Here is a 22,668-nt window from a genome sequence, read left to right as displayed (position 1 = left end):
CTACTTATCAGTATTTGATTAGTTTAGTCTCATAGCAGTATCTTTTATTTTCATCTGATTAGATTGGTGCATTACATATTTCTGATTATAAATGAGCCTATAAGGAATCTTGGCGAAGAAAAAACTCAGGAATTATGATAATGGAAATTTTGTGAGCATTGTGACATATTTTATTATTTACTTCTATGTCTCCCATCTCCTTGCAGGTATTGGATTTCAATATAAACTATTTACAAGACAGAAAATATGGATAAAACGACAAGATTGGCGGAAAATTTGGAGATATTAACCCAGCAAAGAATCAGACGAATCTTATTGGCATATAGAGAAAGATTTCAATTGGAATATGAAATGCAAGAAGTCATAGACAATCTAGAACAATGGCGCATCCGCCAAATTCGTCCATAGAAATATTTCTTTCGAAACAATTGAAATGCAATGATTTGCATAATTTTAAGACGTAATAAAATTCTGTCTTGATAATATTCCAAGCAGATTTGATGTTTTCTGGTTATTCCATCAAGAAAATGTACATATTAGATGAATATTATCTGGTAAGTTATTCCAATTTACTCAATAATTCGTATGAAGTTCCTAAAGATCGCTTTAGAAGAGTCATTGAATATTTTCATTTCTCTTTCGAAAATTTATAAGAGCTGCATGCATTACCATGAATTCTGTTTTCGAGTCAGATGTAAAAATAGTAAAAACAAAGAATTGCTCATCTTCATTATTGCATTTGTTCTTCGTAAAATGAAAACTTCAGAATTATTTAGCCTTTTTTTGCCCCCATTTTAATTCTATATAACTTTGTAGGTGTTCAACTCCCATACAAGCTATTTAGATGGAATAGTCGAGACAATAAATTAATAAAGAAACCTATGTTCAACAGAATCTTGAATCATCCAGTGAATTGGTAAGAAGATTTGAGTTATAATATGGAAGTAGTCGATTGAAAATTCGAATTCAAGTAAGTTAACAACTGTAAAAATTCTTTAGTAAACAATTCTAATTACACAAGGTGCATAGTGAGAAATTGACAGAATCTTTGGAATGTGTTTTATATGTGGAAGGTATTTAAATAAATTTTTATGTTATCATTCAATTTTCATGTTGTGTTTTTTCGATTAGCGTTATGGTTTATTTGTCGAGTAATTTAGCTTTTTATGAGGTTATAAGCGGTAGTCCTTTCATATTACATATCGGTACTTAACTAGTATTATTGTAGTCTAGTTTGTTTATTTCTTTCTGATTTGATTGGTGCAGTACAACACTTGTTGATTATGAAAACTTCATAATGATATTGTGATATTTTAATTTCTAATTTTAAATGATCTTGCAGGTATTTCACTCGAATATAAGATGTTAACAAGGCGAAAGGAGAAATGTATAGATAAAAGTCGCCATAGGCAATGGGATGGCAGTGATGGCACTAGGTATTCGTTCATAGAAAAATAAGGAATATGAATTAATTCAGAGACTGGATTGATGAAATCTTGAATTGGTAAGTTGATCTCTGCTTTGTTTAGTCAGACTGCGGTATCTCAAAATTTTGCATTTGGGTTTTTTATTCCTAGTGGTCTTTCAGTACATTTTCATTTCAATGAAGTGAAAATCGTATATTCGCAGATATGCCTGTTATTTCAAGTGAATTTTCATTCGAAATGTCGATCGTCTAATATCAAACCGAAAAGCTCCGACGTGAAGACAGGAGCTTATGAGCGTTCGTTCATTCATGCGACAATTAAACTTTTATACAGGGTGTTTTATACGGGATGGCCTAGTAGACGTTTATGGAAAACTAATCATAATTTTGAGCTGAAAATTTGCATATTGGGGTTTGAGACAATGATGTTTCTCACTAAAATATTTTCAGATCTCTACAACTTCCGCTTATACCGGAAACAGACTACTACTTCCTTATTTCAAATGGACTACTAAATTTAATTAATTTTTCGTTGGGATTGTTGAGAAATCCATAAACCAATACAATTTTCAATTACGAATAATTCATTAAAATTCTTGATATGTCAAATTTTGTTATGAAAACATTGAATTTTAGTTTCTCTCTTTGTTTTTCGGAAATCACAGACTACTCCACACAGTTATGAATAGGTAGCGGTTTTTCCTCATTTAAAGTTCTTCCTCGATAACTCTTAAAGTATTCATTTTAGGTATAAGGTTTGCTTAAGTTACCCCCACTATTTTTGGACGTAGTATCGACTGAAATAATAAAAAATATAGGTTCTAATTTGAAAATCTTGAGTTTTGATGAATTTGAGTTGTCCAAGTTCATGATCTTCTTATAAACATCCTGTACATTTTTGGCCTAAACTGCAAACAGTCTTATAATACTTCGTATTTGCGGAATTGAAGAAGAAAAATTTTTTTTTGGAAAAAGCTCTTTCTGCGGTAATATTAAAAAAAATGTGAGTCCCTATCGCTACCATTTTTTTCATAAGAATCCCAATAACTCATCAATCGTTGAGTTTTTCCCAAGGTATGGCATATTGCCAAAATTGCCATAAAAAAAGCTATCTACTGATGCAATAACATACTGGGTGAGCCATTTGAAATAAGGAAGTAGTAGTCTGTTTCCGGTACGACCGGAAGTTGTAGAGTTCTGAAAATATTTTAGGGAGGAAGATCATTATCTCAAACCCCGATATGCAAATTTTCAGTTCAAAATTATGATTAGTTTTCCATAAACGTCTAATAGGCCATCCCGGTGAATCACCCTGTAGAGACCACAGAACTGTGCTAATACTTGACTGTTCTCGATTTTTTCTATCCCTGCTACCATCTAAAAGAGCGCCCGCGTATCTCGAGCAAAAGTCCACTTGATTCAGATCGGGGAGATATACCTACAGTCGAAAAATAAACAACTGGGAAGGCGACACGACACAACACTCAACCTGGCAGTGAACCAATTCGAGAAAAACATCATTACAAGCCCGTGTGTTTGCTGAATAACGATGTCCTTATCCGGGCCCGATCATCAAACAATAATTCGACACGACATATCGCTGCTTGAAGCAGCCCTCCGGCATCCATTCTGTTCTGATTACTCTCGTGCAGACGTACGCCTAAAGGTCTTTTTCGACGGTGATATTCACTTCCCAGTTCCCAGTTCAGTTTCAGTCAATTCGAAATTAAATGACAGTGATTCTATTTCCGCATTGTTTGATTATGTGACACTTCATTTAATGAATCCATATCATAGATGATAGATATATTTTTTATGTAATATTGATTATATTTTCATATCTATTTGAAGTTAGACAAAAATTTTTATGACTTTGGAAGCTTTTTGTGGTTTATTTCGGTAGTTCTAACATTTCATTAGAATTTTGGATTATTTGGTTCCGATCATCCATCCGTCGTGCCTTACAAATTGAAAATTTGTGTTTCAAAAATACTGTGAACACGACCATAACGATGTGCAGAATATTTTTAGGAACGTATCACTAGAATATCAGTAGTGGCAAAGGTACACATACATATCGTAACGTTGTCACATCGCAATAGCAGATACGATAGTTCGTACAATCTCAAATTCAGAATAATCTGCAGGTTGAATATAATACTGGAGCGCTAAAAGTTTATCATTGTTGCCAGCTGTTTATATGTGTGCTCTAGAATGTTTTCAAAAGAAAATCAAAGGAGCGAACATACAGCTTTGGCAACAATACGTCTCGATAGTGTAGATATCAAATGCAAGGAACAGAGATAAAATCCCATTAGTTGAAAGAAGATAGAATGATGCGGTCATTTGAACAATTTCCATGCCAACATCTTTGGGAAGGGGTACAAGTAGGCGTGCTCGAAATGACTGTCGAGATTATCTGAATTTCGACTTGTATTTTGTAGGAAACGAGATTTATTTATTGCCATATTATTTTGTCTTGCGAAGTTTTCACGGTGACGTCATGATCGTAATTCTACCATGTTTATCACTGTTGTGTTCGTGGATACGATGTACCAGCGATTTAAAATTTTGAATATCAATTAGCCAAGGGTGTATACACTAGTTTTATCAGTGCAGATTCATTTTGATTTTGTGCGTTAATAGCTTGATCGATTCATTCAATTTTCGGAAGAAACCTTCATATGGCAGTTCGGACTCACTGATTTTTTCCACAAAAGAATTTATAGTTGTTTTTTATCACTTGGAAATTTTAGATGAGGCTTTCAATCGTATCTTTCTCATTTCATTTTCAATGATTAATTCCAACATTTTTTCATTAACATGGAATTACCAATTTTTCATTAACAATACTTTAGGACAATTGTCATTTATCGCTTTCTCATTTTGTAATATTTTCATTTATTGATATTCTGAATTTTCAAATTGAAATACACGAGAACGAATACATTGTTTTTTGAAAAATTCTAAATAGACTGATGTATTTTCATCAGAGGGTTCAATTCCAAATATTTTGTGATTCACCATTGAAATGAAAAAAGATACGATTGAAAAAACATTTCAAAGTGATATAAAAAAAGGATAGATAGAAGGTTAAATTCCAAATATTTTGTGATTCACCATAAACGAAAGTATCTTCCAGAACTACAGTCCAAAATTCTAACGAATTTGACACAGTAACAAAAATGACTAGTACGCAATGAGAACTGAACTGATCGCCTAAACTGAAATGAAACGTGAACTGAACTGAAACCTGAACTGAACCGGAACCGTGAACTGCTCCGATCGTCTGAACCGGTCATAACGAACGGGGGGGGGGGGTTCCCCAATCATCCCGATTTCATAACTCGCTTCATTTCCCGCTCCCACTACAAACAATCCCCTGTTTGCCTTCGACTTCATCGGTCCCGTAATGAACACACTGTATCGGATATTGTCTCTCGCCCCTCTCGCGCGCCGTCCGAGTTATGAGTTTTTCCGCACCCCGGGCCGGGAAAACGAAATCGGACGAAGCGGCGGCGGGAGAGAGGACACCTCTTTACGTCCGTGATGGGATCAGATAATTGGTTTTCTACCTCTTCGGCGACGGTCCTTTTGAAATTGCTACGTGACGAGGAAATTCGACGAATCTGCAGCTAGGAAATTATTTCTTTCGGAGCGTGACCCACTTTGGTCGGATCTTGTGGCGACCCTCAAGGATGAGGCATCGCTGTCTTGTATTTCCGATTACAAGAAACTTAACCGGAAGTCTGAGATATCAGATCGTTGAACAACGGCTTGAAATTCGAACGTTTTGTATAAGGAACTGTTTGGAACAGAACTGTTATGAACATCTCTGCAGATGCCCATTTAGAATGGAATTACTTTCAAGATATTGAGTGTGAACAAGAACTGCTATAATTTTAAAGAAATCTTTTTGAAACAGAACGGTTGAGAACGTTTCCGGAGAGGCCTATTTTGATTAGAACTACTTTTAAGGTACTTAGTCTGAACTGCTATAACAGTTTCGAACAGTTCTCTCCAAAATAATTTGAATTATAGCAGTTCGTGTTCTAACTATCTCAAATGTATTTCTTTTAGAAATATTCCTTTGGAGGGACGTTCCTGACAGTTCTGGTTCTCTCCGAAATTTGAATATAAATACTTTCAAGATACCGAGTCAGAACAAGAACTGATATAATTCAAATAATTTCACAGAGAACTGTTTTAAACAGAACTGTGACGAACATCTCTGCGGAGGCTCATTTCGAATAGAATTAATTTTAACTTATTTAGTTTGAACAGGAATTTTTATAATTAAAACAATTTTAAAGAGATCTGTTTAAAACAGAACGGTTGAGAACGCCTCCATAGAGGCCTATTTTGATTAGAACTTTCAAGGTACTCAGTCTGAACAAGAACTGCTATAACTGTCTCGAACAGTTCTCTCCGAAATTATAGCAGTTCGTGTTCTAACTAATTATTTCAAAAGTATTTCCTTCAAAATTGTCCTCTGCACGGAAGTTCCTGACAGTTCTCTTTCAAACCGTTCCCTCCGAAATTTTGAATAGAAATACTTAGTCAGAACAAGAATTGATATAATTCAAATAATTTCAGATAGAACTGTTTGAAACCGATCAGTAAAGAACTTCCATGCAGATGCCTATTTAAATTCTAAATAGAATGACTTTTGAAATACTTAGAACAAGAATTGCTATAATTTAAATACATTTAGGGAGAACTGTTTGAAACAGAACGGTTGTGATCGTCCTCGTAGAGACATACTTTAATTAGAACTCATAAGGTACTTAGTCTGAATAAGAACAGCTATATTTAACTGTCTCAAACAGTTCTCTCCGAAATTATTCGAATTATAGCAAATCTTGTTCTAACTAATTATTTCAAAAGTATTTCCTTCAAAACAGTCTTCTGCAGAGACGTTCTTAGCAGTTTTTTCTGTTACAAACAGTTTCCTCCGAAATTTTGAATAGAAGTACTTAGTCCGAAGTCCGAACAAGAACTGATATAATTCGAATAATTTCAGAGAGAACTATTTAAAATTGAACTGTGAACAACATCCCTGCAGAGGCCTATTAAAATTTTGAATAAAATAACTTTTAAAGTTAGTAATCTCAAGAATTTCTATAATTTGAATAATTTTTGAGAGAACTGTTTGAAACAGAATCGTTGAGAATGTCCCACTAAAGGCCTATTTTTAATAGAATTACTTTCAAGGTACTTAGTCTAAGCAAGAACTGCTAAAACTATTTTAAACAGTTTTCTCTGAAAATGATTTCAATTATATCAGTTCTTGTTCTAACTAATTATCTAAATAGGTCTCTGTGAATTGTTGAATACCTAGAATTACTTTTAGTATAATGTTAGAACAAGAACTGCAAACAAATAATTTTGGAGAGAACTGTTTCAAACAGAACCGTTGGGAACAGTTCTCTTCGAAACTGTTTGAATTATATCAGTTCTTGTTTCAATTAACTAACTAAACAGTTCTCTCCGAAATGTTGAACAGTTCTAACAGTATCTTAAAAATAATTCTACTTTTAAGATACATACTGCCAGAACAAGAACTGTAAACAAATCATTTCCGAGAGAATTATTATGAACAAGACCTGCTCTAAGTTTTCTTCATTTTCAAATGAAAGCAACAAAAACGCAGGCTAGAATATAAAAATTTGCAAAAAGAAAAATTGCACTCGACAAGACGAGTTTGTTCGACGATCAGGACTTAAAACCTGTTCCTCTAACACCGGTAGTCGTGTTAGGGAAAATCTCCCATTATCAACTCGCCTAAAACTTGTTGATACGTCAGATGCTATACGATAATCCGAACGATCTCTCTCTCGGCGTGTCCGCGGAGATTGATCTCCTGGCCGTGCCATCAATAACGGCCATATTTCAATCTCGACGATGGAAAAACGGAGATTAGACGTTAAGTGACTGTATCCGGCAACACTCTCAACTTCTATCGATCAATTTCAATGTTGGCGGAGGCGTCAGCCATTAGCTGCAGACGCGGTGTTCGTTCGTTGTTCGACTGTTTATCGGGGTACCGTGAGGTAATTAATCAACGTGGAGGGGGGTTAGGAGGAGTAAGGGGTTGATCGCATCGTGATGTAACGAGATGCCATCTATCGACTTATTGGCCATTTATAGTGCGGGTGCAGTCGGAGGCATTTAGCGACGATCAAGATTTTATCGGATATCGTCTAATTGGGATGGCAGAGACCTCCAAAATGTGGGGATGGGGTGCCGGATAATCTTTACTGAGGGGAATGTCTAGGTATTCACGGCTTGGCTTGATTATCAAGCTACTTGGTTGGACATTGCAAAAAACACTTTTATTCATTAAACATATTGTATAAAAGAAACGAAAATATTGATTTTTTTAAAATAGAAACATAAATTAAATCACTTTAAATCATAACAAAATCAAAAATAATAAAAATTAAGTTTCTCAATATTGAGGAACCTCCAGGCTTTGTCTGATTTCATAATTTTCCATCCAGGATCTAAGACAGACCAGGCATCTTATAAATTTGTCGCCTAACCTATTGCAGGGATTTTGTAACTGTAAGAGCAGATCTGGAAAATTTTCTTTCAACAGGAGCTGAAGATGCTGACGTTGATAAAAAACCCTTGGCCATTTTGGCCAAGTTTGGAAAGATACTTCCGAAACTACCAAATTCTACCAATAGATTTCATAGAAATTTGAGAAAACTACTGGCGAATGCTCCAGTCTCTCGGCACTCGAGTAATACCCTTATTTAATCTTAGCTCGCACGAGTTTGCAGAAATATATGCCATGCGACGCGTGCATATCAAGCTCAAGTAATATCAAGTATGTAATTTTTCACAAGGTTGAATTTCAATTGAAATAGTTGGTTAAAATGTCAAACTACTCGGCTTGATGAATCACTAAGAATACCAGCAAATTGTTGTGCTACCGGCCTTCATTTCGTACTATTTCATACATCACAATAAGTATCTAGCCGAGGTCTAGGCTACGATATTCCACAAGAGAACATACTCAACTAAGTAACTCAAGCAGGAAAACTTGTATTTAAAATACGTACCCCAATCAATTTCCCTGCAATAATCAACTAGAATTACATTACATAACTAAGCTGTCACGAGAGCAGTTGCTCACGGAATTGTTTCTTCAATTCATAAAGAGAATTGTATGTAATAGTAATTTAGAATATTTGGAAATTATGACTGATTCAAAAGTAAATTATCACTGAAACAAGGCTGGTCTGAATCTAGGCAATATGAGTCTACATCATGCACATTACCCCGGTATATTAATTTATCTCGCGAATAAAGTGGCTGAGAATGAGATGAGACAAGAACACGATAAACCATTTGATACTTGGGATCCCAATTAGACTTCTATACACACTTGTCTTGTACGACTGCAAAACATGCGAGACAACATGTAACGTTCTACTCTGAGAACGGTCCTGCCTTATTTCCTTAGTCTGTTATGCATAAGGAAGTGCAGAGTCAGGAGCAGGAAGGGAAAAAGTAATGTAAATAAATCTGAATCTTATTACATTTTACTCTAATAGTATAGTGTTTGATGTTGACTACCAAAATCCTGGATTCTAGCGTTTATTATATCATCTGATAAGAGTTCAGGATTAATAAGCAAGTATTTCCTATTTGATGTTTAGTTAGATTCTACACTAATTGCAATTTTGATTGTGCTGATATTTCTTCGATCTCGTGCGCGCTTAAACTAAATAAGGGGATTCCTCGAGTGCCGAGAGACTGAAGCATTCGCCAGTGTCACTTTATTTGTAGTTTTCTCACATTTCTATGAACTCTTATGGTAGATTTTGGTAGTTTCAGAAATTTCTTTCCAAAGTTGGCCAAAATGGCCAAGGATTTTTTATCAACGCCAGCATCTTCAGCTCCTATTGAAAGACAGTTTTCCAGAGCTGCTCTTACAGTAACAAAAACTCGCAATAGGTTAGGCGACAAATCTAAAAGATGCCTTATGTGTCTTATATCCTGGATGGAAAATTATAAAATCAAACAAAGGCTGGAGGATTCTCAATATTGAGAAACTTTATTTTTTTATTATTTTTCATTTTGTTTTGATTTATACTGATTCAATTTATGTTTCTATATTTCAAAAAAGTTGATATTTTCGGTTCTTTTATACAATAAGTTTAATAAATAAAAGAGTTTTTTGCAAGGTTCCTTCTCATTTCATCATTTTTTATTGATGTGACACTACACAGTAAAATTGCTAAAAATCAAGTAGCTTGATATGATTCACGTACTTGACTTGAGCTTGACTTGAAATCAAGTCAAGACATATTACCCAAGATTTCAGTAAATATAAAATCAAAATTTGAAGCCTTTCGTAGAAATTTGATCTGAATTTCTGCTGTTTTCGATATCAATAATGAACCATAGGCTGAAACTTGCAGCAGCCCACTAGAGCCAACCAGACAATTCGAAATTCCAAACCCAATTCGGAAACGCGTCACCCGCGAACAGTTTTGCGTTCTCAGCACACTCGAGTAAGCGTGGAGGTAACACAATAAAAGCTAGTGCTCCCTTGCTTTAATGGCTTTCGAACAAGTCGCGACCTGCAGCGGAGGCTCCTATTAAACTGTCGTTTGCCGTTTGTCGTCTAAGGCCGGATATTAATTTCGCTATAAGCCCCCCCTTTAACGATCTAAAGGTGAGCACGCGTTTCGGATCAACTACTCACGAACGTTGCGCGCAGTTATTCAAATTCTGGATGCTGCCGTACTCTTCCCAGTTCCCGTGTTTTACGCCCCGTGATCGGGATCTACTCTACTGGCTAGGATCAATTTTCGCGCTGTGGGGCTTGAAGAAAAAAAAACAACAACCGGCAGACCTGTTGACGGACGAATCTATCTTCGTTAACGGGGCTCTCCACTTGTTGATTGGATTTGGGGAGGGCGCTGGATGAAAAAATCTGTACTTTTTTAGACTTGTCGGATTATATCTTGGAAGAGTAATTTTCTTAAAAATCGAATGATAAGTTTTTTTATTGTTGCATTGTTGTTTTATTCGCAGAATTACTTTGGAAAGGAACAGATTCTTGGGAATCAAACTTTTTATCTATCCAATACTTATTAGTAAATTCACTTCGAAACAACCGATTTCTGTCTATGCCCACTAGAGATGATTTTTGAAAATTGTATGAATTCGCTGAAATATTAGGTTTTTTCCGATATTCTTCGTGAATATTTTATGGTTCTGATGCAGTTATCAACACGAATTTCTGGGCGGATCTTGATATAATTATTTTATATTAAATTGAAAAATCTTAACCCAAATTTCAACCCCTTCGGTTCTCTTAGGGATTCACAGCTTGGCTTGATTTTCAAGCTATGAGGCTTGAACTTGACTTGATTTCAAGTAGTAGTTTTTCAATCTCAAGTCAAGTCAAGTCAAATATTTCTTTATCAAGTACTTGAATCATATCAAGCTACTTGATTTCTAGCAGTTTTATTGTGCAGTGTCACATCAATGGAAAATGATGGAATATGAAGTAAAAGAACCCATAATAGCAACTTTTTCGAAATAGAAACATAAATTAAATCGCTTTAAATCATAACAAAATAAAAAATAATAAAGTTTCTCAATATTGAGAAACCTTCAGGCTTTGTTTGATTTCATGATTTTCCATTCAGGATCTAAGAAACATGAGGCATCTTATAGATTTGTCGCCTAACCTATTGCGGGTTTTTATAAATGTAAAAGCAGCTCTGGAAAATTGGAGCTGAAATGCTGGCGTTGATGAAAAATCCTTGGCCATTTTGGCCAAGTCTGGAAAGATCATTCTGAAACTACCAAAATCTACCTATAGATTCCATAGAAATTTGAGAAAACTACTAATAAAGTCACACTGGCGAATGCTTCAGTCTCTCGGCGCTCGAGGAATCCCCTTATTTAGTGTAAGCGCGCACGAGATTGCAGAAACATATGCCGTGCGACGCGTGCATATCAAGTTCATGTGTTATTAAGTAGCTTGATATCAAGTCAAGCAATAAATATCTAAAATCAAGTCAAGTCAAGCTCAAGTATGTAACTTTTCACGAGCTTGATTTTAAAGTCGAATATTTGGTTAAATTAAAATGTCAAGCTACTTGGTTTGATGAATCACGGAAATATAGGTTAATTTCTTTCCATTATCTTCTGATATTTTCTGTGGTTCTGATTATGCGATCAACTCGAAATTAAGCTCAGAATAGAGTTTTGAAATTTGGAACAAGTTATGATTCAAAGATTATATCTCTTGCATAATCATAAAGTTAAACGTATTTGCCATTTCCGCTTCTTACCATTTTCTAGGCGAAATTAATTTTTCATAGAGACATATCCTTAAAATTCTCTTGACAACATCTTCAAGAAAACAACGTAACGCGAAGAGTCAACCGCGATAAATAACTAAAACCACGGTCCTTTTTTTCCCAATCAGCATAAAAGGGTGGGCGCTCACCAAGGTACCCACATCATCCAGAATTGTGGGAAACAAACCCGACGTCCTACCCCTCCCCGTATCTCATACCCGTCAACCGTAATCCCGTCTGCAACAAACACGCGTCCAAGTAGCAGGTGTCCGAACAGCGATCCAATAAATTCTTATACGAGACCCTTTGTGCGCGCCGGAGAAAGAGTGTCGCGACCGAGATAACAATATTTCGGCGAAGAAAGGAGACCCGGAGGTATCCAATTTGGTGGGCCATTTCCCCGCGCCGTAGGATCCAGTCCCCGATACCTATTGCCGGAGTCCGCAAGAATCAAATTTGGTAGGTACAAAGGACGGCTCGATGCGCTGTCGGATCAGAGATTTTTGCCGGGGTCTCGGATGCCGGGCGACCCGCTGATTCGATAAGCCCGCCGAGGCCATCATACTGATGACTTTTACGCTCGGACGGATAGGGGTTTCTCTCGCGGTTTGTTGGACGGTCCGGGAATTGGGATTTTATAGGGAATAATGGACGGTTCTGCTGGCGGTTTGTTGTGTTGATTATGGAGTATGTCTTCTTTGTAATGTTTATACGGTTCATCGTGTGAGAGATTGACGGTTGAAGTGGAGTGGTTACCTGAAATTTTATGAAAGTTCGATTAGAATTTCGTCCGAGCTACTATCCTGTGGTATTAGCAATTCTTTCCATGCGTCTGTAATGGACCCGTTCGAATACGATCATTTTTACCGAAAAATTACCATAGTTTCCGATCCTGAGAAATTTTTTATACCGATTGAGACGAGCAATATATAATATTCCAGTTCAAAATCATAATGAATTTTATTTTTGAAGAAAATTAACTCACTTTACTTCCAGCAAAATGGTATAACAGGCCAATTGAAAAGTCCCCGATCTACCATAGTAAAACACATTTTTTTGGCACAATTCGATTTTATTATTTAACACAGTTGCCTATGAGAGAGATACAGCGATTATAGCGATCTTCCAACTTTTCGATACCATTTTTGTACTACAATTTGTCTTTCGCTTCAAAATAGGCCTCAGTTTCGGCGATTACTTTTTCATTGACGCTAAATTTCTTTCCAACGAGCATTCTTTTGAGGTCTGAGAACAGGAAAAACTCGCGGGGGGGCAGATCTGGCGAATACGGTGTATGCAGAAGCAATTCGAAGCCCAATTCATGCAATTTTGCCATTGTTTTCATTGATTTGTTATACGGCGCATTGTCTTGAGGAAACGGCATCTTTTTTCTTCAAATGGAGCTGTTTTTTAACGATTTCATCCTTTTAAAAATCCAATAACGCTATATATTAATCGATGTTGATGGTCTGGCCCTTTTGGAGGTAATCAATGAATATTATACCTTGCGCATCCCAGAATACTGATGCCATAACCTTGCCACCTGACTTTTGTTTTTCCTCGCTTTGGCTTCGGTTCATCGTGTGCAGTCCAATCAGCTGACTGTCGATTGGACTCCGAAGTGAAATGATAGTGCCATTTTTCATCCATTGTCACATATCGACGCAAAAATTCAGGTTCATTGCACTTAAACATCTTCAAACACTGCTCAGAATCATTAACACGTTGTTGCTTTTGATCGATTGTGAGCTCGCGCGGCACCCATTTTGCACACAGCTTTCTCATAAACAAATATTCGTGAATGATATGATGTACACGTTCAGATGATATCTTCGCAATGTCTGCTGCTATCTCGATCAACTTTACTTTACGGTCATTCCAAATTATTTTGTGAATTTTTTTTATTTTCGTGACATCCTGTTTTGGGCGTCCAATTCCCTGAATTTCTCATAATTTAAAAAAATGCTAAGCTTATTACCAAGTTATTAAATAGATGAAGCCCTTCGCTTAATGTGAACTTGTTCATCAATGTTGCATCGTATATATTTTCCAACATGAAAATCATCCCGGCAGTATCAACTTTATTAGTTTTTCAAACTAATTCCAAGAGAAGTCATTCCTGCAGGAACCCACTTTAGCATCCTGTCATCCTTGGAATAAGGAAACCGTCCAATATCTCCCCTCTCCGTAATTACAGGTGCCCTGAACTATGATCCCGCATCCCGACGTCACATCTCAGGACCGGGATATGAACATCGGGCATATCGGCATAAATTCAGGTTAACCGCGACGCAGCCTGGCGCGGTCCTGATTTACGCGTCCAACTAAATTTGGAAATTCAATTTCTCTAGAGCCGAACGTGCGGAATTTCTTGCCCTTTTAATGCCGCCCCCCTCCTTTAATTTCCCGTCCTGCCCCCGTATATATATCACGTTCAATTGCGAGACGCCGGCAATTGTTCAGACCGGATCATTTTTGAGGTCGATTTATGGTCGATTCGAGAGAGAGAGAAGTGCATTAAGATCTTATTGATGCACTCTGGCAACGCTGTCGCGCGAAACGGGGAATGAAAAGTTGACTCAAGGGGTTGGTGGTGAAAGGTTCAAGGATAAAATGACTGCAAAAAAAAACACTTTTATTTCTTGAACTTATTGTATCCAATAACCGAAAATATCAAATACTTTGAAATAGAAACATAAGTTAAATCACTATAAATCATAACAAAATAAAAATAATAAAATATGTTTCTTAATATTGAGAAACCTCCAGGCTTTGTTTGATTTCATAATTTTCCATACATGATCTAAGACACATAAGGCATCTTATAGATTTGTCGCCTAATCTATTGCGTGTTTTTGTAACTGTAAGAGCAGCTCTGGAAAATTGTCTTTCAACAGGAGCTGAAGATTCTGGCGTTGATGAAAAAACCATTGGCCATTTTCGCCAAGTTTGTAAAGATATTTTTGAAACCACCAAAATCTACCAATAGATTTCATAGAAATGTGAGAAAACTACTAATAAAGTCACACTGGCGAATGCTTCAGTCTCTCGGCGATCGAGGAATCCCCTTATTTAGTCTAAGCGCCCACGAGATTACAGAAATATATGCCGTGCGACGCGTGCATTTCAAGCTCCAGTAACATGAAGTAGCTTGATATCAAGTCAGACAATAAATATCTAAAATCAAGTCAAGTCAAGCTCTAGTAAGAATTTTTCACGAGCTTGATTTTCAAGTCAAGTAGTTGGTTAAAATGTCAAGCTGGTTTGATGAATCTCTTGCCGACTCAAAGAGAGATAGGCTTGATCATGCTGGTATTAAAAGCATTTTAGGAGAAGAATTTTCTACTGGAAGTGTTGTTCATACTAAAAGTGATCCCTATACTTCCTCAACTTGAAACTGATTAAAGAATTTTATTTCATTTTATTGCTTATCCTATCAATATGAAAGCAGAAGGATAACAATATCTGAAACCTGTTTTGCCTTCAAAACAAACAGACAATACGACCAATAAAACAAGTTCAGTAAGTATGGACCACCCATGCACATACATAAGACATAGGGTTTTCGAATTGAACAAAATATATTTATCAATTCCAGTTCGCCAAGAAGTCCCACAAACAAAACGCGAAGCCTAGGGAAGGACTGTAGCGTTGACAACACCCCGTCGCGAAGAAATATAGCCAGAGAATTTTCCAGCACAAATGAAAGAATGGAAGTTAAGGGTCAAGTCATTTGTAATTACGCGCAAACATAGCTCAAAGTGCCTAGTGATTTATGCCACGTAGTTCGCTTATCTCCCGAGCGATAAACCACGTCATCCCGACCGTAAAAGTCGAGTCTCCTTATTAAGTCGGCCTGGAAGGGTAAAGGGAGGAACAAGGGCGTAGAAATAGGGGGGGGGTACAGATTTTCAAAATATAAAATTTCAGAAATCTCGCAAAGACGAATTAGTAAAAATGAACCAATAACTCTTTTACTTTCTTTTACTCTCCTTTGAAATCGACCCGTCAGTAAAAAATTGGAACCCTTTATGGTTTATGAGTTCATTATCGCTTTCAAGATGAGTACTTTTAGTGCACTACGAGCTCGTCTATATCCGAGGTTCATCATTTTCCTTTATCATATCCGTTTTCTCGGCATCGCCCCTTATTTGCCATCTGTAATTATAGCATTCTTCATCGGTATACACTTACCCGTTGTTTTCGGTTTTTTGTATCATTCTCGTCACGAAATTTCAATACTGTAGTTATCAAAGGACTTAACTGAGTAATTCGCATCGAATAATTGTCTGGGCTGTGTTGTACAATTCATTGTGTTTCATTCAAATTGCAATTTACTTGTGAAGACATCAGTTTCGAATTGACTATATCTACAGGGTGTTCCTTAATTGGAGGTACAAATGAAAATGACAGATTTCTCGGAACATTTCAAGAAAAAAGTCCTATAACATGAGTCCACAAACGCTTTGTTTTTGAGATACAGGTGTTAAAGTTCAAGATTTTCTCTCATAGCACCTTCCCTTCACAAGATATTTAGTGAATTGGCATAGATATTCCCATTTAAAGTTTTCATCATGTGATGTCCTAATTTTGAATGTAGAACTACAGGGCGAATTTTTTCTGGAAGGGTGCCCGCTTCTTTCCTTCAGAATTATTTCTTTGTGAATCGCAGGTAGTTTAGGAAAATTTATAATGAAACTCTGGTTGAGTACTACACTTTTTGGTTTGTTGTAGTTTTGTCGTATCTGCATCGATTTCGAGAAAAAAATTCAAACAGCTCTCTATAGTAATTCTCAGGAAAATTCAAATTATTATAAAGACCCAGTTAGGTAGCTGTGAGAAATGAAATAATTCATATTTATAAAGTTTTGGTACTTATTTATCAACTCTGTAGCCAAGATTAATAACGATTCGATGAACTGGTTAAGCATCATAAAAAAGTAGGACTACAAGAAACACCCTGTATCTCGAAAACAAAGCGTTTGTGGGCTCATGTTTATGGGACTTTTATTCTTAAAATTATCCCAGGAATCTCTCATTTTCCTTCGTAACTCTAATTCAGGAACACCCAGTATAAGATGAGAACAATCGAATCGGTAATGAAAAAAATTATTTCGAGTAATTTGGTTCAAACTTTGTTATCAAACCTCTATTCCTTACATTATGGATATGAGTTAATAATGTCGTAAAAAATTTTTTTTCGATTACCCCCTCCAAAAAAAAGATCTACGCTCTTGGGGGAAGAACCTCTACCCCCGTCACCCCGTACGCGTTAAACCCAATTGTGCAGATTAAGGGACCGTTAATAAATGGAAAACGAACGAAACGGAAAACAAAATTTCAATTATCTAGACGGGTCCAAAAAACATGGCGGGGGGGTTGAAAAAAAATTCCTCGGCGGTTCATTCCGACGAATTAGCGATGAAATGTTAGAGACCGCCAGACGGATTTTAATTAAAATTTAAAACGAAAGAGCCCAAAATTAAAATGTTAATGTAAACCACCCCCGACCCCGCATCTTATTCGGTAGTCCGGAAAAACAGTTTTCTCCGTCTCCGTCCGACCGGCCGACCGTCTCTGTTCCGCCATCATTGCCTTCTCCACTTAATTACGAGTTGGCGCTGGATTTCATCCACTCCACAACTCGGATTTACGATTTGCTGGTGTGAAACAGAGATATGATACAGCCAGTCCGAAACTCTGACGGAGATAATCCTTTCTGAAGGATCCCTTTTGAAAGGAGGATTATTTTTCACTTTTCCCTGTAGTTGGCCGACTGATACCAACTTGGGGGTTGAAGTTACCACGTTCTGTCAACGGAGTTTCTGTTTTTTTAAGTTCAACCCCTTAGTAGACAACGTCTCCAACAGGCCAATTGAAAAGTCCCTGGTCTTCCATAGTAAAACACATTGTTTTGGCAAAATTCGATTTTATTATTCAACATAGTTGCCTTCGAGGGCGATACAGCGATTATAGCGATCTTTCAAGTTTTCGTTACCATTTTTCTAGTACGATTTGTCTTTCTCTTCAAAATAGGCCTCAGTTTTGGCGATTACTTCTTCATTGGCGCTGAATTTCTTTCTAGCGAGCATTCTTTCGAGGTCTGAGAACAGGAAAAAGTCGCTGGGGGCCAGATCTGGCGAATACGGTGGATGCAGAAGCAATTCGAAGCCCAATTCATGCAATTTTGCCATTGTTTTCATTGATTTGTGACACGGCGCATTGTCTGGATGAAACAGCACCTTTTTTTTTCAAATGGAGACGTTTTTTAACGATTTCATCCTTTAAACGATCCAATAACGCAATATAATAATCGCTGTTGAAGGTCTGGCCCTTATGGAGGTAATCAATGAATATTAAAACTTGCGCATCCCAGAATACTGATGTCATAATCTTGCCAGCTGACTGTTGTGTTTTTCCTAGCTTTGAATTCGGTTCATCGTGTGCAATCCACTCAGCTGACTGTCGATTGGAATTCGGAATGAAATGATGGAGTCATGTTTCATCCATTGTCACATATTGACGCAAGAATTCAGGTTAATTGCCCTTAAATAGTTTCAAACACTGCTTAGAATCATTAACACTTTTTTACTTTTGATGGATTGTGAGCTCGCGCGTCAACCATTTTGCACACAGCTTTCTCATGTACAAATATTCGTGAATGATATGATGTACACATCCAGAAGATATATTCACAATGTCTGCTATCTCGATCAACTTCACTTTACGAAATTTTCAAATTTTCAGAATTATTTTGTGGAATTTTTTGATTTTTTCGTCGGTGACAACATCTCTTGGGCGTCCACTGTGTTCGCCATCTTCGGTGCTTATTTCATCTTGTTTAAACTTAGCATACCAATCAATGATGGTTGATTTTCCTGGTGCAGACCTCGGAAACTCTCCATCAAGCCAAAATTTTTCTTGATATTTGATTAGCACACGAAATTCTTTTTTTTTCAATTTTTTTAAATAACAAAAGTAGCTACACACTCAACGCAATATCTCACAAACTAATGGTCGGACTGCTTCAAATTTTGACACGTACCGTTTGAAGGTTTGTACTAACTAAAAATCATTTGCATTTGATACTAGCACCGTCAGCTGAGCACCAGAACGGGGACTTTTCAATTGGCCTAATAGCTAAGAAAGTTATTTATTAAAGACCTATTTTTTAAAGCTTTGTTAACACGCAATTTCAGCAGAGCTAATTTATGAGATATTGAGTGACGTGATGAATCCCCCTAACGTAACTACAATTCCTAGTATTGAGCTAGATAATCAGATAATCGAGAAGAAAACACATTTTCCAGAATAATACATGGTCCTCCAAAAGCTGTAAATACCAAGGATTTATCCCGAACCCCATTCAGAAAACATCCCCCGATTCAAAAGTACACAAAGCAAGAAATACAACACGTTCAAATTCATCCGCAACATTTTAACACCCTCGTATTTCTCCCCCGATACATTCCACTCCAAAAAATAAACCATCGCAATCCGAGCGTGCACATCCAAACTTTAAACCCGCTCCCTCAAATCATCCCCCGACAAGAAGAAGTGAATTCCGGGCCGCGCTGTATGCAGCTGAGCGTATTCAAATCGCCTGCAATAATTTGTTGTGAATCTTCCACAGAGTCGAGCTCGTTTTGCATTTGCGCCTGCAATTAGGTGCACAAATTTGAAACTTAATGGAATGCGAGTACCTAGAATCGTGTATTTCTTGAACATCTGCATTTTTGCATTGATTTACGGTAGACGTGGCCAGAATGGCCTGGGATGTTTCTCTCTTTTACTTGCTTCCGTCCTTTCCGTGTGATAAGAGATTGGTTCCAACCTCGGTTCCAACGGATTGGAGAGGGGAAATTAAATGAAATTTTTTTATTTGACGATAGAATTCATGAATGCAAGGTACATATTTGACTACTTCGAGGAATTTATTCAGTAAAGGTTCGGGAATGTATTACAGTCAAATAATAACCGTTTGATCAATTGGGGCATTTTGAAAGAATTATATAGGGTTTCCCAATACGAATGACACAATTCAAAATGGTTATAATAGCAATACTTTTCGTTTTCTGCTAGATTCATTTTCATGAGGTGATTCCTGCTGAAGTGACAATGCCTTGTAAGGAATCCAGTAAGGAGTATATTCTTGCTTAAATCCAGATACTTGCAACTCGCAGTATCGACAAATCTATAAGATGCTTCATGTGTCTTAGATCCTGGATGGAAAATTATAAAATCAAACAGAGGCTGGAGGTTTCTTAATATTGAGAAACTTTATTTTTTCATTTTGTTAAAATTTATAGTAATTTAATTCATGTTTCTACTTAAAAAAAATCGATATTCTCGGTTATTTTATATAATAAGTTTAATGAATAAAAGTGTTTTTTTGCAAGGTTCCTTCTCGTTTCATCATTTTTTTTATTGATGTTACACTGAACAATAAAACTGCTAAAAATCAAGTAGCTTGATATGATTCGAGTATTTGATTAATGAATACTTGACTTGTCTTGAGATTGAAAAACTACTACTGGTTTTGAGCTTGACTTGAAATCAAGTCAAGCTCAAGTCAAGTAGCTTGAAAATCAAGCCAAGCCGTGAATCCCTACTTGGGTATTACATAATTTACACTTTGACATAATGTAATAATATTTGTAGACGATCATAATGCACTAGAGTATTGATAATAACAGTGTTAAAACTCCATTGATGATTCAATATAGAAATTCTTGCCCAGAAAAAACATTAAAAAAGAAGGATAACAATTACGTGAATAATTTAATTCGATAGAATGAAAGAGTACCGATTTAGGATATTTCCCGAATTGGTTTACTTAGTGGTCTCTTAATAAGTTATTGATACACAAAATCATCGTTAAGAGTCGTTAATAATTCGTTTCGCGTGTACATTGAACCTTTCCGTTAATACACCATTAAGAGATGATATAATCGACTAAACATAAGCACGGAGAGAATAAATAAATATTTCATACCTGAACAACTATCATTCGATGTTAGCACGTCGCTGTGTATTATTTTTTATATTTCTTATGTCATTTGTGTTCAGTATTTTATGTCATTCAATCATGGAACGATAAACGCTTCAATAAAGTTTTGAAGTTGTCGAATTGTTTTATCAAAATCATAGCTCATTTATGAATACTGACAAAAATTTTAAAAGAATTCATGAACGATATTATTCAGGTGGATCACTATTCATCGTATTTAGGGATTCACGGCATGGCTTGATTTTCAAGCTACTTGGCATGAGCTTGAATTGATTTCAAGTGAGAGAAAGAGCTCTGAAAAACTGTCTTTCAACAGGAGCTGAAGATACTGGCATAGATAAAAAATCCTTGACCATTTTGGCCAAGTTTGGAAAGATATTTCTGAAACTACCAAAATCTACCAATAGATTTCGAAGAAATGTGAGAAAACTACTAATAAAGTCACACTGGTGAATGTTTCATTCTCTCGGCGCTCGAGGAATCCCCTTATTTAGTCTAAGCGCACACGAGATTGCAGAAATATATGCCGTGCGAAGCGTGCATATCAAGCTCAAGTAATATCAAGTAGCTTGATATCAAGTCAAGCAATAAATATCTAAAATCAAGTCAAGTCAAGATCAAGTATGTAATTTTTCACGAGCTTGATTTTCAAGTCAAGTAATTAGTTGAAATGTCAAGCGACTTGGCTTGAAAAATCTCTAGTCGTATTGTAGAAATAATTTTAAAGTGAATTTTCTTTACACGATACAATAGTGCCAGTACCAACAACTGAGCCGTACTTGGTATCACTCTAAAATTCGTCTACAATAACAGAGAATAGTGAACCCTTTGAGTGAATGATGTCGTCTATTAACAGCGTTTTGATAAAACAATTTAACAATTTCTAAACGTTGTTGAAGCGTATATATTTCTACGATTAAATGACATATCCCATTGAACATAAATAACAGAAAAAGGTACACAGTAATAATGAGCCTTGGGATTGATGCAATAATTTCAGTAATTGTTGAGTTTTGTGCTTCAGTCTGCAACCCGAAAATTTCATCTTTCAAAATGGTGTCCGGGTATGGTTCGATTTTGATGATTAGTTTTGAAATATTGACTGAAAATTCATGCAAATTTCAATCAAAATCATGTTTAGTCAGTGTGAACAGTGAGTGAAGCAGCGTTGGACGAGGTTAGTATCCGGATGGGCGACCACGAATTGAAAATTTCTAACGTGAACGGGCAGATGAAAAGACGTTCAAAAGCCCCCGCTTGAGCTTTTCCCGATTCTAATTCCACCTAAATCGAACTAATCCCGTTACATCCGCAATTTGAAGAAGCGCGAGAGAGTGTTTCACGAATTGGAAAAACGTCGAGTACGGATGTCGTTCAAAGCGAAAGATTGTAATCGGGGGGGTCTTTCCCCCACCCCTCAACTGTAGATAATTAGATTCGACCTTTCTCGTTATTTTTTCTATACTTTTCGACTCCTTATTTATTAACGCTCAACTGACAACCTATCCCCTTTGCAATTCGTTCTTTTCAACGTCTCGAATTATTTAGGGGGAAACGGAAAAGATTAAAGAAAACTCGGCGAGGAAATTGAAGGAGGAATGATTGTTTTTGTGTACGTCACGAACCCAATTTGGCGAATTATACGCCAGATATTCCGATCACAGACCGCTCTCTTCTCGCCGGAGCACAGAAGAAAGGGTTGTCGAGAATGATTGATGCCAATTTTGAATAGGGAAAACAGCGTTATAAGCGCCCCAATTCAATGAAGCCCCATGAATGGAGTTCGTTCTGTAAATTGAAGGGTTCCAGCCCATTATTTCCTTTCTGAAACCTTTCAGGTGTTTTCGATGCTTTCTTCGATGTTTTTTTATTCGAATTCCGACGTATTTACCGATGTT

At 36.5% G+C, this 22,668-nt stretch overlaps 1 long non-coding RNA gene across 1 annotated transcript in view; it reads left to right on the top strand.

Annotated features, from left to right (window-relative positions):
• The first annotated feature begins 222 nt into the window (after positions 1-222).
• Positions 223-22,668, top strand: part of LOC123683401 — a 66,627-nt gene continuing 44,181 nt past the window's right edge. Inside the window, exons 1-3 of the long non-coding RNA XR_006747973.1 lie at positions 223-554; positions 817-970; positions 1,343-1,504. This is a non-coding gene — a long non-coding RNA (uncharacterized LOC123683401). The remainder of the gene's footprint in view (positions 555-816; positions 971-1,342; positions 1,505-22,668) is intronic.

This window comes from Harmonia axyridis, chromosome 6, assembly GCF_914767665.1.
Source record: "Harmonia axyridis chromosome 6, icHarAxyr1.1, whole genome shotgun sequence".
Taxonomy (NCBI): Eukaryota; Metazoa; Arthropoda; class Insecta; order Coleoptera; family Coccinellidae; genus Harmonia; species Harmonia axyridis.
This window is presented reverse-complemented; position numbering and strand designations above follow the sequence as displayed.